Source organism: Mustelus asterias, chromosome 11 (assembly GCF_964213995.1).
Source record: "Mustelus asterias chromosome 11, sMusAst1.hap1.1, whole genome shotgun sequence".
In the NCBI taxonomy this organism is placed as follows: Eukaryota; Metazoa; Chordata; class Chondrichthyes; order Carcharhiniformes; family Triakidae; genus Mustelus; species Mustelus asterias.
The window spans coordinates 99,460,678-99,485,423 of record NC_135811.1 but is presented as its reverse complement, the minus strand read 5'-3'; the positions used below and the strand labels follow the sequence as shown (position 1 = coordinate 99,485,423).

The 24,746-nt window shown below is 41.9% G+C and overlaps 1 protein-coding gene and 1 pseudogene across 4 annotated transcripts in view; one reads left to right on the top strand and one right to left on the bottom strand.

Moving 5' to 3' along the window:
- raraa (retinoic acid receptor, alpha a) overlaps window positions 1–24,746 on the bottom strand; it is a 590,811-nt gene that overhangs the window by 427,880 nt on the left and 138,185 nt on the right. For 3 of the 4 annotated variants that reach the window (XM_078224102.1, XM_078224111.1, XM_078224103.1), the window contains one exon: window positions 714–771. The gene's annotated coding sequence lies outside the window, so the exon portion shown is untranslated. Of the gene's footprint in view, window positions 1–713; window positions 772–24,746 lie in introns of those variants that run through there. The other variant, XM_078224114.1, reaches the window with a different exon arrangement.
- On the top strand, window positions 14,464–14,586 carry LOC144501036 (U2 spliceosomal RNA; annotated as a pseudogene).

Below are 24,746 nucleotides of genomic sequence, written 5' to 3'. Positions count from 1 at the left end.
CTGGAATAGGTATTACAGGTTCAAATTAGGGAAGGGAATGTTTAGGGCAGATGTTCAAACAAAAACCTTGGAATCATTTCAGAAACAAGTGAATAGCGGGAGGAGGTTAGGACTTCTCTGGATGGATGAATCAAATGTCCTTTCTCATCCATATTTAGTTTTTGACCTCATTTATTTGGTCAAACACGTGTTCTGTCATTCTCTAAGATTTCATAAGGTAAAAGATTTGTACTTCTTCCTCACTTACTAAAATAGGTCAATGTCTCTGTTAAAAGTGCGACAATAGGAATTTATTATAAGCTTGTTATAAGCTTGGGCGGCACGGTAGCACAGTGGTTAGCACTGCTGCTTCACAGCTCCAGGGACCTGGGTTCGATTCCCGGCTTGGGTCACTGTGTGTGTGGAGTTTGCACATCCTCCTCGTGTCTGCGTGGGTTTCCTCCGGGTGCTCCGGTTTCCTCCCACAGTCCAAAGATGGGCGGGTTAGGTTGATTGGCCATGCTAAAATTGCCCCTTAGTGTCCTGAGATGCATAGGTTAGAGGGATTAGTGAGTAAATGTATGGGGGTAGGGCCTGGGTGGGATTGTGGTCGGTGCAGACTCGATGGGCCAAATGGCCTCTTTCTGCACTGTAGGGTTTCTATGATTTCTATGATTGTTAAATGTCATTATTTTCAAACCTTTTAATGCATAAATGAGTGTGTTGATCATTACCTTTTTTGATTCCACTTTCTTGATTCCGTGCAGCATTGCTTCCTCTACTAGGCGAGACCTAAAATAAAAAACATACTTTAGGAACAGCAAGTTAATTAATTATATAATAGGTGATAGCTTGTCAGATTTTATTTAACTTCTTGATTCATTATTTTCCTAACGTACACTCTCTCTTCTTTGAAAGCATTGACTCATCCATAGAATAGTTCTACCAGTGCTGACCACTGATACATCACTCGAGCGGCTGTTCGTTATGAGTGCATCTGGGCAGAAATGCTGGCAGACTTTTCATCTGTGAAGAACATAACAGTCGGGTCTGGTCCTGTTTTTAACTATTACTAACAGAAGTTCACCGTAAATGGTGACTAGGACGAGATACCCAAGTTGATCTTTTCCCTCTCTAAGCCAGGGGTATTAAGGCTACCGACCCGGTTTAGATCAAACAATCCAGCACAGAAGCCCGAGGATTTGTAGTCTATGTAATTTACTGCTATTCCTGGGTATCAGAAACAGGGTGAGCTTGTGGTTTTCACAATATATTAATTGTGCCCATTTCACTGTCTTCTGCACGCCTGTTGCAAGACCTGAGCTTATTTGTGGAGCTGCATGCTCCATTTTCACAGCATTATAAAATGTGAAGCTTTAAATATTTCAATACGCAGAGCTTGAGAAGCTTCACCAATATTGGTTATCCTGCAAGATGAAAGCTGGGACAGCTCCACGATATGACAAATCAGTCCCCGATGTGCAGTATAAGACCGGAGGCTTCCTTCTGTACTAACCAGAAGGAAACAAAGCCAACACAATGAGCTTTTGTCAAGCATCTGGCTGTAGGCCGTTACAGGCCTGCTTCCGTTCAGGATGGCGCGCCCCACAATGCACTGCACAATGACAAAATTGGCATCAACTTGTCATACAAAGCATTATGTTTTGAAATGTTTCCCCCCTGAAGCCAGTATAACTGGCTTCAATTAAAGAAAACCCACTTTTGGTGCAACCAAGAATAAAGTGAAATTGTTCTGGATGTTGGCAATACTAACTTGAAGAGAAAACCACAAAAGCATCAGCACGGATCAGAACCAGCATTTTGAAAGATATGCTGCTTTCCAACTAGCGGAGATTGCAACTTAATTTTACACATTACCACAATTATCAATAAGTGAAAATGTTCATTACATATTAAACAAATTGCACTTGAGGAAATGAATTGAAAAAACTTACAACACATAACATAGAGATTACGTTTCTTAGAAGTAGCCAAATCAAAGTTAATCAAATGAGGAGACACTGCTACTCGTCTTCCACCATTTCTATGGAAACTGCATGAAAATGGATTGAGAATAGGTAAATATTCCATACATAGTGTATTTTGTATTGAAGAGGTGATGGAAAGATGCTGGCGTTGGACTGGGATGGACACAGTAAGAAGTCTCACAACACCAGGTTAAAGTCCGGAGCGCTGCTCCTTCATCAGGTGAGTGGAGAGGTAGGTTTCACAAACACAGCTTTGAAATTCAGGTTTCTAATTATTTAGACCACTGATGGTAACCTAGGCTAGTGAGTGGGCCACATGCGTGGCCCTCCTTCAGCTCAGTGGGCCGCAAGATTGAAATCGGGCTTGTTCGCTAATCGCGACCTCAGGAATGAGATTAAGTACATTTAATACATGCTGAATATTTTATAACAAGTTATAGAAAATGTTTAATTATTCATATATTTAAAAACTATCAACTCCAAATGGTAAAAACAAATAAATATTTACACTCTGGGGCGCACGGCTCTCACAGCCAATGCTGTGTGCAATCACCATTCACCTCACTTCATTCGTCCTTGCTTTTTTACCTGTGTATCGTTTTAGTCATGCTGGGAGGAAAAAAACTAAGCGGATGGAGCGTGGCAACTCTGCGCATAGGCAACGGTCAACAAAATGTCCGATGGGCCGCATTCAGAACCCAGATGGACTGCATGTGACCCACCATTGATTTAGACATTTCAAACATATCATATATATTGAAGCATCATAGTTCAGGTCAACATCTCAGAACATTTACTACTTTAAAAGTGCTAAGTTGTTGCCACAAGTTGTTATCGCACAGATCTTAGCCGATTTAGCTACCAGGTTTTCTGAGCCTGTCCAGACTACCAAGTATTTTCTTGCAACAGATTGTAAACGTGGTAAAATGGTACAATCTAAATTCCAGTTCTTGAATCAAATGCAATTGTATTAGTTCAATACATTTGTATTGAAGAGGTGATGTGGAGATGCCAGCGTTGGACTGGGGTGGGCACAGTAAGAAGTTTCACAACACCAGGTTAAAGTCCAACAGGTTTATTTGGAATCACGAGCTTTCAGGGCACTGCTCCTTCATCAGGTGAGTGGAGAGGTAGGTTCACAAACACAGCATGTATAGACAAAGTCACAATTGCAAGATAACGGTTGGAATGTGAGTCTTTTCAGGTAATCAAGTCTTTACAGGTACAGACAGTGCGAGTGGAGAGAGGGATAATCGCAGGTTAAAGAGGTGTGAATTGTCTCAAGCCAGGACAGTTAGTAGGATTTTGCAAGTCCAGGCCAAATGGCGGGGGTTACATGTAGTGTGACATGAACCCAAGATCCCGGTTGAGGCCGTCCTCATGTGTGCGGAACTTGGCCATCAGTTTCTGCTCGGCGATTCTGCGTTGTCATGCGTCTTGAAGGCCGTCTTGGAGGATGCTTACCCGAAGATCAGAGGCTGAATGTCCTTGACTGCTGAAGTGTTCCATGACTGGAATGGAACATTCCTGCCTGCCGATGGTCGCGCGGTGTCCGTTCATCCATTGTCATAGTGTCTGCATGGTCTCACCGATTTACCACGCCTTCCAGCCGAGCAGAAACTGATAGCCAAGTTCCGTACATATGAGAATGGCCTCAATTGGGACCTTGGTTCATGTCACACTACATGTAACCCTCACCATTCGGCCTGGGCTTGAAAAATCCTACTAACTGTCTTGGCTCGAGACAATTCACACCACTTTAACCTATGCTTATCCCTCTCTCCACTCACACTGCCTGTACCTGTAAAGACTTGATTACCTGAAATGACTCTCATTCCAACCATTATCTTGCAATTGTGTCTTTGTCTATATATGCCGTGTTTGTGAAACCCACCTCTCCACTCACCTGATGAAGGAGCAGCACTCTGAAAGCTCGTGATTCTAAATAAACCTGTTGGACTTTAACCTGGTGTTGTGAGACTTCTTATTGAAGAGGTGGCATAAACCCAATAGGCCACATGGTTTCATCTGCACTGTCCAATTCTAAGAGAAGGTGAAATGTATTTCTGGCATCATAAAACAGTGAAGGCCATTCCCGAAGAAAGTGAGCATGGTACAGAATGTATAAGAGACAATAAACATCATCTTCTCCGTGGACAAAGTCTTTCCGATCTTCACGTATCCGGTTCAGGATAATTTTTAAATGCCATGCCAGGATTTTGGAATCAATTTAACAGAGGATTGGTCTGTAATATGCACAGCTTAAGCATGCTTCTCTTTCTCTCTCCTCTCAAGAATGTGGCAGTGTGAACTGCATGTGGAGAAGAACCTCAAGCCAAAGGAGACCTAATTCTGGAGGCAACTTTTTAGAAAAGCTGAAAATCCATCACATCCTGAGCTTTGACAGTACGTCATTTATACAGCTTGACTTACTTAATTTTAAGTCACGGGAGAGTCGAGCTTCTCTTCTTTGTCCAGTTGGGGCAGTGGCAGGTTAGCAAGGTACCTTTGAACATTGTTGGCTTAAGGTGTAATTTCATTCTGTAGTTCCCTACAGAATTATTGATGAATTGCTTTGGAATCAGAGGTTATAGCAAGAGTGTTGGTCGGAAAAGTCCGACTGGAATGTTGCTGCTTTAGAATGCATACAATACTGAGAGATTGTCTGCCTTATGCACTGCTCATAACGTGAAGCATGTTGTATAGTTTGATTTGACCACCAGAAGAGAGTCTAGTTCTCTCCAAGCATTTCACGTGAGATTTGCCAAATTGTTGGGAGGGATAAACTTGTTCAAGGGTGAGTTCTTTTCTCCCAAATTGTGCGCTGGTAGTTAGGCTAGTCAAAATCTCTCACTGATTACACACATCCGGGAACAATGCCTTCACACTTCCCCAGAGCAGGAGGGGGGCCACCAACTCTTAGTTAAAAAGTCTGCCCATTTTTGTCATATAAATAGGAAAGAATACTGGGGATGATAGGAAGCATGAGTTGAAGCACCAATGGTCTTTGCTTGGGAAAGAATATCTATATGTTGAGGAATACTGATGCATGGTCAGACTACAGTATAAATCTTATCAGAACTCATCAAAGGTAATTGACCTGAAACTTGGCGCCAGATTTTTCCAGCTCCATGGATGAGCACTTGGAGGTGCGAGGTGGAAATTATAGGGCTGGCCATGTTAGAAGTGCTATATAAGGTGTAATCAAGAAGGTAGATGAGGGCAGTGCAGTTGCTGTTGTCTACATGGACTTTAGCAAGGTCTTTGACAAGGTACCATATGGTAGGTTTTTGCATTGTAGGATTCTTCTTCTCAATGAAGAAATTGATCAAGTAGGGATCCTGGCTGAGTTTCGCACAAACTGTGGTCAGTAACTGCACATCCTCCTTTTCTGTTTTGGATCCTGGTGAGGTAGCTAAATGGATACAAAATTGGCTTGATGGCAGAAGCCAGAGGGTGGTTGTAGAAGGTTGGTTATTGGATAGGCACATGGAGCACACCAGGATGGTAGGGAGTGGGATAGCTTGATCTTGGTTTCAGATGAAGGTCGGCACAACATCGTGGGCCGAAGGGCCTGTTCTGTGCTGTACTGTTCTATGTTCTATGTTTTTCAAACTGAAGGCCTGTGACCAGCGGTGTGCCTCGGGGATCGGTGCTGGGTCCACTGTTATTTGTCATTTATATTAATGATTTGGATGAGAATTTAGTAGGCATGGTTAATAAGTTTGCAGATGACACCAAGATTGGTAGCATACTGGGCAGTGAAGAAGGTTATCCAGAATTGCAACTGGATCTTGTTCAATTGGGTCAGTGGGCTGACAAATGGCAGATGGAGTTTAATTTTGATAAATGCAAGGTGATGCATTTTGGTAGATCAAACCAGGGCAGGACTTACTCAGTTAATGGAAGGACGTTGGGGAGAGCTATAGAACAAAGACCAAGGTTCATAGCTCCTTGAAAGTGGAGTCACAGGTGGGCAGAGTGGTGAAGAAGGCATTCAGCATGCTTGGTTTCATTCGTCAGAACATTGAATACAGGAGTTGGGACATCTTGTTGAAGTTGTACAAGACATTGGTAAGGCCACACTTGGAATACTGTGTGGTCTCCCTATTATAAAATGGATATTATTAAACTAGAAAGAGTGCAGAAAAGATTTACTAGGATGCTACCGGGACTTGAAGGTTTGAGTTATAAGGAGAGGCTGAATAGACTGGGACTTTTTTTCTCTGGAGCGTAGTAGACAGAATGCACCTTCATTTGTGGGGAAGAGCAAAACGAGAGACCATAAGTGTAAAGTTGTCACCAAGAAATCGAGTAGAGAATTCAGAAGAAACACTCACCACCCCAGAGAGTGGGGCGAGTGTAGAATTTACAACCACAGGGAGTGGATTAGGTGAACATTATAGATACGTTTAAGGGGAGGCTAGATAAATGAGGGAAGGAGATGGGAAGAGAGAGTTAGGTTGATAAGAGTTAAATGGGATGGGAAATAGTTCAGGTGAAGCACAAACACTGGCAGGTTCTGGTCAGGCAAAATTGCCTGTTTCTGTGCTGGATAAGCAATGTAATATTAAATAATTCATCAGGAACAAGCTACTGCTTTCTGGACCACTGCTGTTTTCAGAATTTTTGTTGGGGAATTTCATTTCAGGTTAACCTACGTCCAAATACAAGTGGTTGGGTTACTGCTGATTAAAATGATAACCCAATCACCTCCACTTGAAAGGCTTTTAAAAGAGGGCTGTATCTACAAGGAATATCTTGCCACAGTACATATTTACTCTGTAAACTAAATGGTGGTCTTAATTTTAGAGATATTTGCTTGTTGGTGGATGTGGTTGGAGGCCCCCTAGTGGATTTGACCATGTTGGTAATAGTGTAAATTTCCATCTTCAGCACATCTCAAAATTTGAAGCTTCTAAAGTTTGATTATTCGTGCCACAACTGGATTTACGTTAATACTGCATTGAACTTACTGTGAAAATCCCCCAGTCGCCATACTTTGGCACCTGTTTGGGTACACTGAGGGAGAATTTAGCATGGCCAATGCGCCTAACCAGCATGTGTTTCGGACTGCGGGAGGAAACCGGAGCAACCAGAGGAAACCCATGCAGACACGGGGAGAACGTGCAAACTCCGCACAGACAGTGACCCAAGCCGGGAATTAAACCCAGATCCCTGGCACTGTGCGGCAGCAGTGTTAACCACTGTGTCACCGTGCCACCCCCTTGTCCCTTCATTCTCAAAATGTCTTTGTGCTTTCCCACCAGTGCCAACCCAACAATCTTTCCCGTTTCCTATCCAACATTCTCTCCCTACCACCACGAGCTGTTCTTTAGCCACTGCCCACAGCTCTATTACGCTTTAGTTTACTTCAATACAAATAATGAATATTTGCTTTAAATATGCCAAAAGAGCAAAATAAACAGATGGGAGCAATATATTGTACAGCCGCATCCTGGCTAAAATTCTCTGAGTGAACTACTGATTCTGCACATTTACTTCAAAAAAAAGCCGATTAGTTTTATTGCATTTCTCAAAGATTTAGATTGTTTTATGACCGTCACTGCTGGCAGTTTTGTATTAAAGGAACAATTCTTCCATGATATCAGTAGGATAATACTATATCAACAAGAAACATCTGGCTTTGTTTAGTACTGCCCAGTAAATCTGAGACATCAAAAAATTCATTTACCAGAACAAGTGATTCATTTCTAGAGTACTATTTTCATTTTCAGAATCTTCGCTAAGAAATTTCAGATCAAATAACCTACTTGAACGCTTCCCTTTCATTCGCATTGCAAACAAGATTATAATACTAACTCAGTCATTAGTGGACTGTATCTACAAGAAACATCTTGCCACAATGCATCTGAACAGAGATGAAAAATATGCTTTGAGCATTCATTACTAACGTTATCGGTAATGAATGTTAAAAACTGCAGCATTTAAAATATTAAACACACATTTCAGGTTGGTTTTGCATACTTAATGTAAGGAAATTAAATATAGATATGTATAAAAGGCACAAGTGGAAAACATGCCATTCAGTCTGTGTTAGTACTTACCCACCATGTGAGTAAATAGGCTTGATCTTGTTTATCTGCCCGGTTGCAATATAATTTTGTCCCTTTGCCTTCGCTTATCCATCCATTTTAATCTAGAAAACTGACATAGTTTCTGCCTCATCCATTAAACATGAAACAGAATTCCATGGCACCATAACTTTGTGCAAAGACGTTCATTCTTGTTCTCAGTTCTGAATCTTCTACATGGAATCTTCCATCTCCAGGCCTTCATTCTAGACTGCTCAAGTACTTGAAACAATTTGCGGCCATTTACCCAGTCCCGATTTTCATAATAGTTCTTTCAAATGGCCCTCATTTCAGAACAGGACAAAGAAAGCACTTCAAAGACACACTGAAGTTCTTCCTGGAGCACAGACCTTAATGACTGGGAGGCGTGTTTACCAATTGTTCAAAACGATGACAAGAAAATAAAAGCAGAAGTAGGCCATTCAGCCCTTTGAGCCTGTTCCCTCATTCATTTTGATCATGGCTGATCATCAAATTCAATATCCTGATTCCCTCCTTTCCCCCCATATTCTTGATTCCTTTAGCCCCAAGAGCTCTATCTAATTTCTTCTTGAAATCCCACAACGTTTTGGCCTCAACCACTTTCTGTGGTAGTGAATTCCACAGATTCACCACTCTCTGGGTGAAGAAATTTCTCCTCACCTCAGTCCTAAAAGCTTTACCCCTTAGGGTAAGTTACGGGAACCGTGGTGCACGAAAGCTGCGCTGAGCCTAGTGAGAAAGAAAAGGAAAGCGTACAAAAGGTTCAGAGAGCTAGGCGATGATAGGGATCTAGATGAGTATACGGCTTGTAGGAAGGGACTTAAGAAAGAAATTAGGAGAGCCAGAAGGGGTCACAAGAAGCCCTTGGCAGGTAAAGTTAAGGAGAACCCTAAGGTGTTCTATAAATATGTGAAGAGTAAAAGGATGAGATGTGAAGGAATAGGACCTATAAAAGGTGAAGGTGAGAAAGTCTGTACAGAACCGGAAGAAATAGCAGAGGTGCTTAATGAATATTTTACCTCGGTATTCACGGTGGAAAAAGACCTGGTAGTTGTACTACAGGATTGAGGCGGACTGAAAAGATTGAGTATGTGGACATTAAGAAAGAGGATGTGTTGGAAATTTTGAATAGCATCAAGATAGATAAGTCACCGGGACCGGATGGGATGTACCCCAGGTTACTGTGGGAGGCGAGGGAAGAGATTGTAGAGCCTCTGGCGATGATCTTTGCATCGTCGATAGAGACGGGAGAGGTTCCGGAGGATTGGAGGATTGCGGATGTGGTTCCTATATTCAAGAAAGGGAATAGGGATAGCCCAGGAAATTACCAACCGGTGAGTCTAACCTCAGTGGTTGGTAAGTTGATGGAGAAGATCCTGAGGGACAGGATTTATGAACATTTAGAGAAGTTTAGTATGCTCAAAAGTAGTCAGCATAGCTCTGTCAAAGGCAAATCGTGCCTTACGAGCCTGGTGGAGTTCTTTGAAAATGTGACTAAACACATTGACGAAGGAAAAGCGGTAGATGTGGTTTACATGGACTTCAGCAAGACGTTCGATAAGGTCCCCCATGCAAGACTTCTCGAGAAAGTGAGAGGGCTGTTGCTTTGTGGATTGAGAACTGGCTTGCCTGCAGAAGGCAGAGAGTGGTTGTAGACGGGTCTTTTTCTGAATGGAGGTCGGTCACCAGTGGAGTGCCCCAGGGATCTGTTCTGGGACCCTTGCTGTTTGTCATTTTCCTGGATGACCTGGATGAGGAAGTGGAGGGATGGGTTGGTAAGTTTGCCGACGACACGAAGGTTGGTGGTGTTGTGGATAGGTTGGAGGGATGTCAGAAGCTGCAGCGTGACATAGATAGGATGCAAGACTGGGCGGAGAAGTGGCAGATGGACTACAACCCGGATAAATGTGTAGTGGTCCATTTTGGCAGGTCAAATGGGATGAAGGAGTATAATATCAAGGGTAAGACTCTTAGCAGTGTAGACGATCAGAAGGACCTTGGGGTCCGGGTCCATAGGACTCTTAAATCGGCCTCGCAGGTAGAGGAGGTGGTTAAGAAGGCGTATGGTGTGCTGGCCTTCATCAATCGAGGGATTGAGTTTGGGAGTCGGGAGATAATGATGCAGCTTTATAAGACCCTCGTCAGACCCCACTTGGAGTACTGTGCTCAGTTCTGGTCGCCTCATTACAGGAGGGATGTGGAAATGATTGAAAGGGTGCAGAGAAGATTTACAAGGATGTTGTCTGGATTGGTTGGCATGCCTTATGAGGATAGGCTGAGGGAGCTCGGTCTTTTCTACTTGGAGAGATGAAGGATGAGAGGTGACCTGATAGAGGTATACAAGATGTTGAGAGGTATAGATCGGGTAGATTCTCGGAGGCTTTTTCCCAGGGCTGAAATGGCTGCTATGAGAGGACACAAGTTTAAGGTGCCGGGGAGTAGGTACAGAGGAGATGTCAGGGGTAAGTTTTTCACTCAGAGGGTGGTGGGCGAGTGGAATCGGCTGCAGTCAGTGGTGGTGGAGGCAAACTCGATAGGGTCTTTTAAGAGACTTCTGGATGAGTACATGGGACTTAATAGGATTGAGGGTTATAGGTAAGCCTATATATAAGCCTAGGTAGGTAGGGACATGACCGGCGCAACTTGTGGGCCGAAGGGCCTGTTTGTGCTGTATTTTTTCTATGTTCTATTTATCCTCAAACTATGACCCCTAGTTCTCGACTCTCCCACCAACGGAAATTTTCTTTCTGAATCTACCCTGTCTAATCCTGTTAGAATTTTATACATTTCTATGAGGACCCTTCTCATTCTTCTAAACTCCAATTAATAAAATCCTAATTGACTTTGTTTGTTCTCATATGACAAACCTGCCATCCCAGGAATCAGCCTAGTAAACCTTCACTGCACTCTCTCTTTAGCAAGGGCATCTTTTCTCAGATAAAGACACCAAAACTGCACACAATACCCTAGGTATGGCCTCACCAATACCCTGTACAATTGCAGCAAAACATCCCTATTCCCAAACGCAAATCCTCTCGCTATGAAGGCCAACATACCATTTGCCTTCTTTACTGCCTGCTGCACGCACCACACTTTGAGGTCAAATGCCTGAATAATGAGGCAGAGGAGCAAAAGACAAGGAAACGAGGGGAAGAAAATTCTTCACTCTGTATTCCACTATCTCGTGTGACATCCTGCCCCACATGCCCAAAGATCTGTAGAGAATCAATCTGTCCAGTTTTATGGAGACCCAATGCAGAAATGTGTGATGACATCCTGGAATCGAGGGGCAGCCGATGATGGAGTTAAACACTTCTCCCAGACTGACCCCTAATCTGCAATGTTCTGACAATGTTTCAAACCTGTCTTAACGTTAAGTAAAGTAAAATAGTAAAGTTTATTTATTAGTCACAAGTAAGGCTTACATTAACACTGCAATGAAGCTACTGTGAACTTCCCCAAGTTGCCACTCGAAGGCCTGTTCGGGTCAATGCACCTAACCAGCATGTCTTACAAACTGTGGGAGGAAACCGGAGCACCTGGAGGAAACCCACGCAGACACGGGGAGAACGTGCAAACTCCACACAGACAGTGACCCAATATTTCCTCATACCTCGAAACATCCTAATGAATCTGCATTTTCCATTCTCCAGACCCTTCATATTGCTTGGCCCCCAACACTGCAAACAATACACTGACTGAAGTGTTTGTAGGGTTTTATATAAACTCATCATCACCTCTTCACCTCACAATTAAAATCAGAATTATACTGATTGTTTAAAAATAATTTTTAATAAGGCCTTAGCACCCTTTACGAGTTGATTGTACTGACTTTTTCCTTTTCTGGTTAGACGTCAAACCTGATCAAATTGGGGCCACAGCACCCACATTAATTCTACCCAATGTTACCATACATAACCAGAACTAACAACACCTCTGCCTTTGTAAACCTACAAACATACTGCTTCTTGGCCTTTTGGCTAAGACCAAATGTCAAATCAAGCCCAAGATGGGAGTGCAATGTCTTATCTCGTCAGCTTAGATCATGTTTGGCTCTCTTGTGGGGACCACGAATTGGATTCAACTGGATTTTGAATTTGGTTTTTGGAGTAAGCAAGGAATGGATTTGAGTTTCCCCAGTCCATTCTAAGCATCAGCTTTACAACTTTAAAGATGGAGTAAAAAAAATTTTAATAACATACTGCTTGCTTGAGGAGGCTTGCACACATTTCTTTTTAAGTAATTCCATTCCCTTTTCTCCATTTATTCTCACTCTGTCCAGATCTATTTAATTAATAGATAATTCAACTCTCCAAGAATAATCATTTTGTTATTCCTACTCATTTCTAATCGGACTGCAAGTTCCCTTCAACTTCATATCCACAATATGCAATCTTTGAGCTTCAACCATTCCTCTAGTACAAATATTCCCAGTCTGCCTCCTTCCTGATATTTCTATCTTCCTAAAAATATTAGATACTAATATGTTTATTTTCCATTCTTTGAAGCCAGAACTTTGTTGATGCATTTTCTGTTTTATTTTGATGATTTTCCTGTATGGTAATTGGCTCCAGTTCCTTCATTTTATGTCCCTACTCATTGCCATGAAAATATTTTAACCATTTTTACAAAATTAGTCTACTTCCCATGATATGTTCTCATCTAAGCTAAACAATTCCCTGCACTTTAGTCATTTCCCCTGTTCATAACTGGTCAACTTGGCTGCATGCCTCTATTACATATCTCTCTTGCTGAATTGTTAATTTCCTTATCCATTTCCCTCTTCATGATTAGCTAATCCTGGTTAGTTTTATTTTCCCAGTTTCATCCTCCCTATTGGAACCTCACTTTTCCTTATATAACCAATATCCCACAAACTGGAACTTATTTCATTACTGCACTTTAAAAGTACTTCATTGGCTTAAATGTTTGCGATACCCTGAAGCGGTGAAAGGTTCCAATCTTCAGCCAGAAGTGCCGAGTGAATGATCCATCGCGGCCTCCTCTGGAGGTCCCCACCATCACAGATGCCAGCATTCAACCAATTTGATTCACTCCACCTAATATCAAGAGACAGTGATGGTACCAAATACTGCAAAGGCAATAGTACTGAAGAAGTGCTCTAGGACTTGCTGCACCCTGATGTTCCAGTACATCTATAACACTGGCATCTACCTGGCAATGTTGGCAACTGCCCAGGTATGTCCTGTCCATAAAAAGCAGGACAAATCCAACCCAGTCAATACCACCCCATCAGCCTACTCATGATCATCAGCAAACTGATAGAAGCGGTACTGACAGGGCTATCAAGCAGTATTTGCTTAGCAATAGCCTGCTCACTGACACTCAGATTGAGTTCCACCAGACTCACTGAGCTCCTGACCCACAGCAAGGCAACATTTGACTGAGTGTGGCATCAGAGGACCCTAGCAAAACTCGAGTCAATGGAATCAGGGTGAAAACTTCAACTGATTTAAGTCATACCAAGCATGAAGGGTTGTGGTTCTTGAAGGTCAATCAGCTCAGTTTCAGGGTATTACTATGGGAGTTCCTCAGCGTTCTAGGTGCAACCATTTTCAGCTGCTTCATCAATGACCTTTCTTCAATAATAAAATCAGAAGTGGGGATATTTAAGGTCTTTAGCTTAGAAAGGCATTAAGTGCCAACGCAGGTTTGGTGGGCTGAAGGGCCTATTCCTGTGCTGTGCTGTTCTTTGTTCACAGCACCATTTGTGACTCCTCAGATACTGAAGTAGTCCATATCCAGATGCAGCAAGGCTTGGGCAATACCGAGGCTTGGGCTGACAAGTGGCAAGTAACATTCATGCCACATAAGTGCCAGGCAATCACCATATTCAACAAGAGAGAATCTAACTATTGACCCCTGACATTCAATGGAATTACCATCACTAAATCACTCACTATCAACATCCTGGGGTTACCATTAACCAGAAACTGAACTGGACTAGCCATATAAATTCTGTGGCTATCAGAGTAGGTCAAAGACTAGGAATCCCCTCCTGATTCCTCAAACCCTGTCCTCAATCTACAATGCACAAGTCATGAGTGTGCATGGAATATCCTCCACTTGCCTGGATGTGTGCAGCTCCAACAACACTCAAGAAGTTTGACATCATCCAGGACAAAGCAACCTACTTGCTTGGCATCCCATCCACAAACATTCACATGCACACTGGCAGCTGTGTACCATCTACAAGATGCACTGCAGGAACTCACCAAGGCTACTTTGACAGCACCTTCCAAACCCATGCCCGCTACCATCTAGAGTGACAAAAGTAGCAGATACATGGAAACACCACCACCTGAAAGTTATCCTCCAAGCCACAGCCCATCCTGATTTGAAAATATATAGCTACCCCTTCACTGTTGCTGGGTCAAAATCCCAGCACTCCTTCCCGAACGGCTTCTCAGCCTTTTGGCTAAGATCAAGTGTAGTATCGACATGCTGCACTTGGTTGAAGTCATTAGGTTACATTTTAGCTTCATTTGAAGCAATTTTTGAGGGTGGCAACTCGACCTTTTGGCTGGGATGCAAATGAGATCAAGCCTTGGAGGAGGAGCTATGCCTGCTCCAATCAGCTTGGATCATGTGGATCAAGCCCAAGACAGGAGGTGCGAGCCCTGTCTTGTCGGCTTGGACCGGGAATATCTCAACTTGTTGAGACTCTGAATTGGACTTGATTTGATTGAATTGGAATAAAAACAAAAAAAAACTCCTTCCCTAACGGCACTGTGGGTGTACCTACATTACATAGACTGCAATGGTTGAAGAAGGCAGCTCACCCCACCTTAAAGACAGTTAGGGATGGGCAAAAATTGCTGGCCTAGCCAGCAACGCCCACATCCCATGAATAAATTTTTAAAATTACATGTCATTCTTTCATGTATTTCATACCTTTAGACATTTATTGCTTTCCTAATCATCTTGTCCTCTGTGCTGGAGAAGTAACCTTGAGTCTATCATTTGTGAAGTCTACTGTTGTTTGTTATCCAAATTCAACTTGTAGGATTGATAATCTGTAGTTTTGGTAACTTCTTGAGTGTTGGGAGAAGAAAATTGGCCCGGAAGGGAATCAATCCTATCTGATGTTTTTCCTCCTCTGCAGTCAGACAACCCCCTTGATCCAGTTGTAGCACTCCTGCTGCTGTTCCAGTTTCAGTCAGCTAATTAAGGATCAGCTGTCTGACTTGGGGCCTGTTTTTCTTTCTTAAGAGGCTTTATTCTTGACACTGCCCCATTAGACACTGCACAACAAATTTATTCTTTAGAACACGTTCAGCTCTACAAGACTCAGTGTCATATTGCCCAATGCACTGACCAACTGGGAAAATTTCAAAACATATAATTGCAACATAAAAATGTAACTTGTTGTGCTCTCAAACATATTAAAATATAAATATTGATTACAGGTTGCCCAATGCATCTACCAATTGGGAAAATTTCAAAAAATGTAATTGCAACATAAAAATGTAACTCTCGTGTCCTCAAACATATTAAAATTTTTAAAAATTGACTGCATAGTATAGAAGGGGAATATTTGGCTCACAATGATCCAAGACTACAAAATTAATTCAAGGCTGCTAGGCTAGTCAAGCATTGTATTGCTTTGTATTGCAGTGTAGGCTAATCAGTGTTAATAACCTTATGGGCCTCTGCTGTGCACGGCTAGCCAGATAGAATAGAATGCCAGATCATTAGCACAAGTTGAAAACAGTCAAATGCTCTCTACACAGCTGAAGATCATAAGACCATAGCAAATGCAAACTATGTGTCTAGACAAACTTGAGCACAATTAAAACAGTAACACATTTGAAGGTCGGGAAAGTGCAGAGATTAGACATTAGTCTTTTAGCCCCGAGACTTGGGTCAAATTTAGGTGTGAAGATCTTGCATGAAATGAATTTCGACAATCTCAATTAACCCAGATCCTTCTGGTGCACAGGTTTAAGACACAACCCGGCTCTCATTTGAGCAACAATTGCCACTAAGCTGGCAATCTTCTTCAGAGGGCAACATGTCATAAATGCCACACTACTTGAGTGGAGGATTGAGGTGAAGATTTGGGCATTTTGAGTGGGCAGAGGGACCTATATCTAATGGAGATAATTTATGTTGACAAAGGGGCACAAATGGAAAAACAACCATTCCCAACCATAACTTCTCCCTCACCGAGATGAGCACAAATCTCAATGAAGTAGAGAGAAAATAGCCAACATGTTTATACTTCTAACTGAATGGGATTGAAAATGGATTTTTTAAAACTACAGCTGGGATGACAATCCCTGAAAAAATAATTTAAAAATCATTTTTCCACTCAGTTTATTATAGTTAAACATAGTGTTTAATATAGCACTGGAACATACCAGAAGGTTTCACATTCTGTTGCACTTTGTTCCTGTACTACAAACACAGTTCTCCCTCCCATATTAATCTAACCAGCAGACCCAATGTCACAGTATAATTGTCAGCTCGTCAATGAGTTAGAATTTAAAAAAAAAACTTTTTCCCTGTCTTGACTGCGATACTTTCTAGTTTTACACCTCCACAAATGTCAAAAGCCCTTGTATGGCTAAAGTAAAATACTTTTATCCAAGTTTAGCTTGGTAGTGGATGCTTTAGTTCAGCTATGCTACATAAATGAGTTAAAACCCAATGTATTCCAAATTATAATACCAGCCTAACACAGTGCAATCTTCTGAACAGATAGCTCTAAGCGAGGAGCCAAGTCGTTCAGTACAATTCGAACACAAATAGCTTTACGATTTATTGAATTGTGTGCATGACCTGAAGTGCGTTTTGAATTTAGCTGAGAGTTATTCTACTACACAAAGTCCCAGCAACTGTTTGAGTCATGTTCAAATAGCTTACACTCTTCAAATATGAAAGTTGCTGTTAGAAATTTTGCTTCTGTACTCATAAACCAACAACTTTCTATCCATCGACATTAATGGACAGAAAATCACGGGGGCGGGGGAAGAGAGGCGGGGGGAGCACAGAAGCAAAATCCCTAACCCTTCATCTTTAGTTTCCATAAAGATCCGGTTAAGCTAGTTAGTTCAAGGCAAAATATTGCAGAGGGTGGAATCTGAAACAAAAACATAAAATGCTGGAGAAACTCAGCAGGTCTGACAGCATCTGTGGAGAGAGAATAGAGCCAATGTTTCGAGTCTGGATGACTCTACTCGAAACATTGGCTCTCGTCTCTCTCCACAGATGCTGTCAGACGTGCCGAGTTTCTCCAGCATTTTCTGCTTTTGTTTAAGCTAGTTAGTTCCCTCAGTTAGTAAGAACTGAAGGAAAAAGGTATAATTGTGCGTTTAAAGGTTAAATATAAGGTATATAGTTCGGTGCTGAGATTATGAACCATTTATAATCATCTTTGCTTTAAGTGTTAGCTTGGTCTAACATCTCCTGCAAATATACACATTATAGCACAGTTATTTATTTGCTTTATCATCGATTTTCAATAAATACACTGGGCATGAAGCCTAACGCAATGCCAAGTGTTTGTTACAGCCAAGGAAGATTCTACCAAGACAGAGGTTAGATCCACCAGTCAAAGCAATTCGAAATGAAAGTTTTCTATTTGCTGTTCTTAGACATGCTACTAAATTTATCTAAATTGTTACTGTTTAAGGTATCTTTATGTGCACAAGAGTTAAAATAACACCTGCCAGAGCAGTCTAAATAAGGAAGCCAAAAGGAAAGAAAATACAACATACTCTGGTAATTCTTCCAAGTGGCCCTATTCACATGTTATATACAACCAAAGTGATCACAATCCAATCCAACATGTACATGTTCAATTCCAGCTGGAGCCCTTGGATAGGGATCAGGAGCAGGAATCCAAACTAACTTTTCCCGAACCAAAGGCACTGGGGTAATTTTAAGCACTTTATTACTTTTCTGGCTCGGACCAGCCGATTCACTCCAAAAAATCAAGTTGGGACCGTCTTTGCCCAAGCGGCTCAGTTGTTAAGACACTAAGGAGCTCCTGTTTCCTCTACATCCGGTTTACCTCATTTCCAGTACTTCATCTAGCTCCTGTGTACATCTATCATGTCTGATCCTCTTTGAAAAGAGAAGCCTCCAGCACTGTATTTATTTGCTCTGTACCCAGAGCATCCTAATATATTTTAGAAAATACACTGTATGAAATGAACTTGAAGGGTAAATACTGTATTATTTTATCTCAGGCAGGAGTGCACTGGATGAGCATTCTTTTGGCAGCCCATTTTATCAAACAGCACTGTGTCCAAATAGGCAAGGGACACAACAGAAGAGAGTGCGCCAAACAAAATTTGAGTCTTATTTGAAATGTTCAGTATTTCTGTTGAACCTTATATCTTCTTAAAACACAAAAAGCTTTCTGAAGCTTTAAATGAGCAATAAAATTCAATTGCTAACATTGACAATTATTGTCTTGTGACTTACCTCTTTCTGGTTGTTTAACAGCATAAATATTTGAAGCCAACATTTTAGTTGCTATAAACCTCAAAAAGATTGATGAACATTACAATAATTGCAGTAGTATTTTACATTCCTGCCCATTTCTTTTATATACTCACCATTTCAATTTCCTACCTCTTGGTCTAGCTAAAGCAGTAGAAAATTACCAGTGTCGTTCCCCAATGTCTCAGTTGGTAAATGTTGCTGTGCCATATAGAGCAGAAAATCCCAAATGTATTTCAGTCTATAATAAGCTAGGTGATCTTCCACTATTGACTGCTGTGCTTTCAGCTGTGTATGCCCCACAAACTGGAATTACCACATTAACACCCCTGTTCCTCCATCCATCTCTCTGCTTTTTAGACCAACTCTACAACTTAGCTCTTTTGGTCACCTCCTAATATCTCTAATTTTGACCTGGCATCTACTTATCTACTGATTGCGTGTCTTGAAATGATGTCGCAAGTTGTTATCATGCAAAGAATGAAAATTAAAAGGAAGATCGGAACAGAATTATAACAATCTCTAGTTCTGCTGTTAATGCAGCTGATTATTTTCTTAACAAATGTTATTGGAACAACTTTATTCATATGCATTGTATATTATTAATGAAATGGTGAGAGAAACACAGCTGGTCAAACACGTACAATTCACACAGCAGTGAAAATGGATCAACAGCCGGGGACATGGCAATGCAATGCTGGAGCAGCCATCCAGCATGTCATAAGGTGATGACGAATGTGTGTCTGTAATCTGCTCGTATACTGAACTGTTGGTCTCAACAGTGTAGCATTGTATAAGTGTTAGCTTTCCAGTGAGCTGAAGAAAACAGGCTGGTTTCATCTGGCTGAGTTCCACTCGGAAGGGGGGGGGCAGTAGAAAAGGGAAGAGGAATAGGACCCTTCATTCGTAGGGAGGGAAATATGAAGCAGTACTACAAAATGTAGGAGGAAACAGTAGATGAGTTAAGTTGGATTATTTTCCAAATAGCATGCATGAAACCAATTTTCTCTACAAACCTAAGGGCTGCACGCCAGCATATTTAAAAGTGATGAAGGCTCATATAATAAAATAGGTGACCTGCCGTTCTCCTCCTACCCCTCCTCATCCATCTCGCCTCTTCTTCTCCCCCCACCTCCCCCAACTTCCACCACCTCCTCCTCTCCCCCCCCCTCCCCTCCCTCGCTTCCCTCCTCTTTCTCTAGTGGGACAAGCTCACAGATGGAGGCAGAGGTCCCACGCCAAACCAATTAAGACTACCCTCCAGTGTATTCTCACTTCAGGGCAACCTACAGACTTTTCGATTTAAAATCCATCCCCATATTGTTTTGCTTTGCTTTCATACAAGTTTTAAATTTCAATCTTTTATCATAAAGATCAACAGAACTAATGATCTTCAAGCCTTCCAAAACACACACCCTGTAGGTTATATCCCTGCAGTCCTTGACTGTTGAGAACTTTATCATTTGTTAAGTAAGTTGCAAAATGTTCACTTATGGCAATTTCTAATTCAGTGAAATAAACTGTAGCGGAGTTCAATTACTTCTCTCAGGAGTCATGTGCATGTGAGTCTTCGAATCAAATTTTTTGAAATAAAGAAAAATGCAGAAATGCAAAGCCCCATCTGCCTTCACCAGGTGAACAGAAAGGATCCCCTGCCACTTTTAACAACAGGAGAGCTACCCCCGGTAACCTGGGAAAGATGTGTCCCTCAAACAATATCATAAAAAATAGATGATATGACTGTCTCATTGCTGTTTGTGGGAGCTTGCAGAGCAAGTTGGCTGCTTTGTTTATTATATTGCATCAGTGACTATACTTTTGAAAAATCATTTCATAAACTGCATAGCACACAGGGACATCCTCAGATCGTGAAAAGTGTTCTATAAATGTAAATCTTCCGTCCCTTAAAATGCTTTGTATACTTTCTTATACCAAATTACAAGCACAGTGGCTCAAAACCAGCCACGTCGGGACCAAGGTTGTGTCAGAGTTTGGATCTTACTGGATTTCGTGTTCAAGCCAAGACAGGACGGGTGGGCTGAAGGGTCCGTTGGAGCATGGGAAGAGACCAGCTTGCAAGCAGCGGAGCAGATAACTAGTCCGCCGCCACACCTCGTCAATGCAGTGCCAAGCTGAATTGTCCAGGTCATTTTTAAAAAAATTTTGCTCCATTAAAATTGATGCATGGCACATTCTAAACATGTCCTGTTTTTGCTCACCTCCAGCTTTTGGGACAGCTGGATTTGAGACATTGCACCTGTGTTTCCTTGTTGATACACTTGTATTATGGTAGTCTTCATTCCTCTAGACACCCAAAGAATACCATCTTACTAGGCAATTTCACTCCTAAGTCCCTTTGACAGTTAAATGACATTAAATTGCTCCTCTGGGGGCACAACTGCCACTGGCCTCCGTCTAACCATACAGCCCAGCAATGGGGTTTTCACATCACTGCTCAATGTGAGCCTTCTCCTGACATTAGCAAAGGTTCAGTACCAGAAACCTAAAGCTGTAGTTTTTACTGGAAACTAACTCTATATGCACCGTTGTCCTTAAATTGTAGTTGTAATTTTAAACAATGCACAATCATAACTTGTAAATAGGGGAATTTCAGAGCACTGAACGCCAACCGATATTGGAGACACACTTCAAAGCTACCCTGCTACATAAATTGTGCATTATAAATCAGACAGCCTTAAGCAATGCTCATTATAGCTGATACCCATGACTGTGGCAATGAATTGCTAGCTATGCGATAATAGTTACTGTACCGGAAGGGCACATTACAATTCGATTTCAACAAAGCAAATCACAAAATCTTTGATGTCCTCATTTGTACGTTACAAGAACAACACCTTTTCTTATTTTCTTCATTAGAAATGTTTCTCCAACCTGCAAATATACATCAGAAATGGTTCAACAAAGCAGGTATCTGCACGTTTTCAAGCCATTTGTGAAAAGTTGCAAAAGCCACTTTATCAAACAACACCTAGTAATTGCTTCCTACGGATGACAGTATTTTACCAAAGGGACAAAGATGAGCCTTTCAGCAGCTTCAAGTCTTTTCTAAATGACCAGCTCGGAGCGCTGAGGAGAAAAATGTCAGTGTCTGCAGCCTCTGACCAAGGCTGTGTAAATCTTCCACACCGCATTGACCAGACAATGGGAGCAGCGCTGATTAATGGGCCATTATTCTTAATTTAAAAGCTGGGAATGAGATCTACCTATACAGTTACTGATAGGTCTCATAAAAAGAGGACCATCAGATCCCGATCTCTGGCAATGCCTAACTAAAGATAACAGGACAAAACAAAAAAATACTGCACCCTATAACCAGTCCATCCCAGCAACCTGTTCCGCTAATTTTGAAACAACATTCTCCCCGCCAAAAAAAAAGCCATATATCAACTGGCCTCCTTGGACAATGTAAGCTGCAAGGCAAAGAGATGGTTTGAGAGCACAGATAATAGGATCAAACGAAGCACAGTTTACAGCCAGTATCAAATAAATCACTGCTGACAGGCTTTCTCATTAAGAGAATTAAGAAAAACAGTAATTTCACTGGACTTCATCCATCATCATGCCGTAATTCCAACTGAAAGATAAGGTGCATACTTTCAGCTAAACTTCTCTCAGGGCATTTTCATTAGCAATTGTGAACGATTCAGTCAAACGGCATACTTATGTGGAAGATGAGACAGAATGGAGGGAGAAGGGACGATGATGAGTTTACTTGTAGCATTGCTGCTGGGGCTGGAATTTACAGACTATGCCTAATATCTGAACCCATCCCATCACTGGAAAAAAGCTACATTAAATAATAAAGGGAAAGGTGTGAGTAAATCCACAATATTACTCCAAGTCAAATTATGAGAGTAGGAGAAAGGGACACAGGTTCAAAGTAGTAAAGAGAAAATTTAGCCTCTCTCAGTTAATTCTGCATATAAAAAGAGTCACCAATGAACGGAATAGGCTTCTGGAAAGAATAGTAATAGTCAAAGTCCTGTAATTGTTTTTTAAAAAAATATGATGAAACATATTGCTGGGGAATTCAGGATATTTTTAGACGGATGGTCTAAGATTGGCTAAAAAGGCCCTGCTCATCAATAACTGCCTTGTGATGGAGGAAGTGGCAGCACATTAAGATTGGCATTATGGCGGCAAAGAACCTTCACCATGGAAGAAATATGTGCACTGTTTACAGCCAAGGGTTAAAGCGGATGAGCATGAAGTTATTTCAAACACAATACATTTTCCGCACATAAATGTCTTCACAGTAACTTCATTGCAGTGTTAATGTAAGCCCACATGTGACACTAATAAAAAAAAGTTCTTAAATTAAGAAATGGTTAAATAATTAGATGAGGGCTATTGGAATTTGTAGTTGGAAAGGAAAATGCTGGGGAACAGCAACAGTGACAAAAACGGTTGATGAAGAAAGGGCCGTGGATGTCGTCTATATGGATTTCAGTAAGGCATTTGACAAAGTCCCACATGGCAGGTTGGTTAAGAAGGTTAAGGCTCATGGAATACAAGGAGAAGTGGCTAGATGGGTGGAGAACTGGCTTGGCCATAGGAGACAGAGGGTAGTGGTCGAAGGGTCGTTTTCCGGCTGGAGGTCTGTGACCAGTGGTGTTCCGCAGGGCTCTGTCCTGGGACCTCTGCTATTTGTGATATATATAAATGATTTGGAAGAAGGTGTAACTGGTGTTATCAGCAAGTTTGCGGATGACACGAAGATGGCTGGAATTGCAGATAGCGAAGAGCATTGTCGGGCAATACAGCAGGATATAGATAAGCTGGAAAATTGGGCGGAGAGGTGGCAGATGGAGTTTAATCCGGATAAATGCGAAGTGATGCATTTTGGAAGAAATAATGTAGGGAGGAGTTATACAATAAATGGCAGAGTCATCAGGAGTATAGAAACACAGAGGGACCTAGGTGTGCCAGTCCACAAATCCTTGAAGGTGGCAACACAGGTGGAGAAGGTGGTGAAGAAGGCATATGGTATGCTTGCCTTTATAGGACGGGGTATAGAGTATAAAAGCTGGAGTCTGATGATGCAGCTGTATAGAACGCTGGTTAGGCCACATTTGGAGTACTGCGTCCAGTTCTGGTCGCCGCACTACCAGAAGGACGTGGAGGCGTTAGAGAGAATGCAGAGAAGGTTTACCAGGATGTTGCCTGGTATGGAGGGTCTTAGCTATGAGGAGAGATTGGGTAGACTGGGATTGTTCTCCTTGGAAAGACGGAGAATGAGGGGAGATCTAATAGAGGTGTACAAGATTATGAAGGGTATAGATAGGGTGAACAGTGGGAAGCTTTTTCCCAGGTCGGAGGTGACGATCACGAGGGGTCACGGGCTCAAGCTGAGAGGGGCGAAGTATAACTCAGACATCAGAGGGACGTTTTTTACACAGAGGGTGGTGGGGGCCTGGAATGCGCTGCCAAGTAGGGTGGTGGAGGCAGGCACGCTGACATCGTTTAAGACTTACCTGGATAGTCACATGAGCAGCCTGGGAATGGAGGGATACAAACGATTGGTTTAGTTGGACCAAGGAGCGGCACATGCTTGGAGGGCCGAAGGGCCTGTTTCCTGTGCTGTACTGTTTCTTTGTTCTTTGGGTGACGAAAGAGTAAATAAGGTGCTGATGGAACATCCCCCTGTAAAGCTGACAGGAGAAGAGAAGCTCGAGGGTGCTGGGATGTTGTGGAATCTCTACTGCCCAAGTCCCGCTCACCATTATGCCATGTACTCGTTGACCTACACTGGTTCCAGGTTGGTCAACATCTTTATTTTTAAATTCTTATCCTTCCCATCAAGCCCTTCGAACAGCCTTACCCCTTCCCATCTCTCTCTCTCACTACCTTCTTTAAGATGCTCCTTAAAATAATGACTTGTCTTAATATCTCCTGGTGGCTGGGTGTCAAATCTTTGTTCGATAAGACTCCTGTGAAACACTTTGGGGTATTTTACTACATTAAAGATGCGATATAAATTCATATTGTTGTTAAGTAGAAGACAATTTCACAATTGCAGAGGTTGAAGGATTCAATGGTGGGGGCAAGAGGTTCTACTGTTTGAAGAGGCGGGACCAAGAAAATAAATCACTGTAGAGGGTAAACTCTGGCTAAGGTGAAAGAATATTTTAGTCCGTGAAAAACTGAGTTATCAAAATCAAAACTGGCAGATACAAAAATTGAAGAAAGACATTTCTCTCGTCCAGAA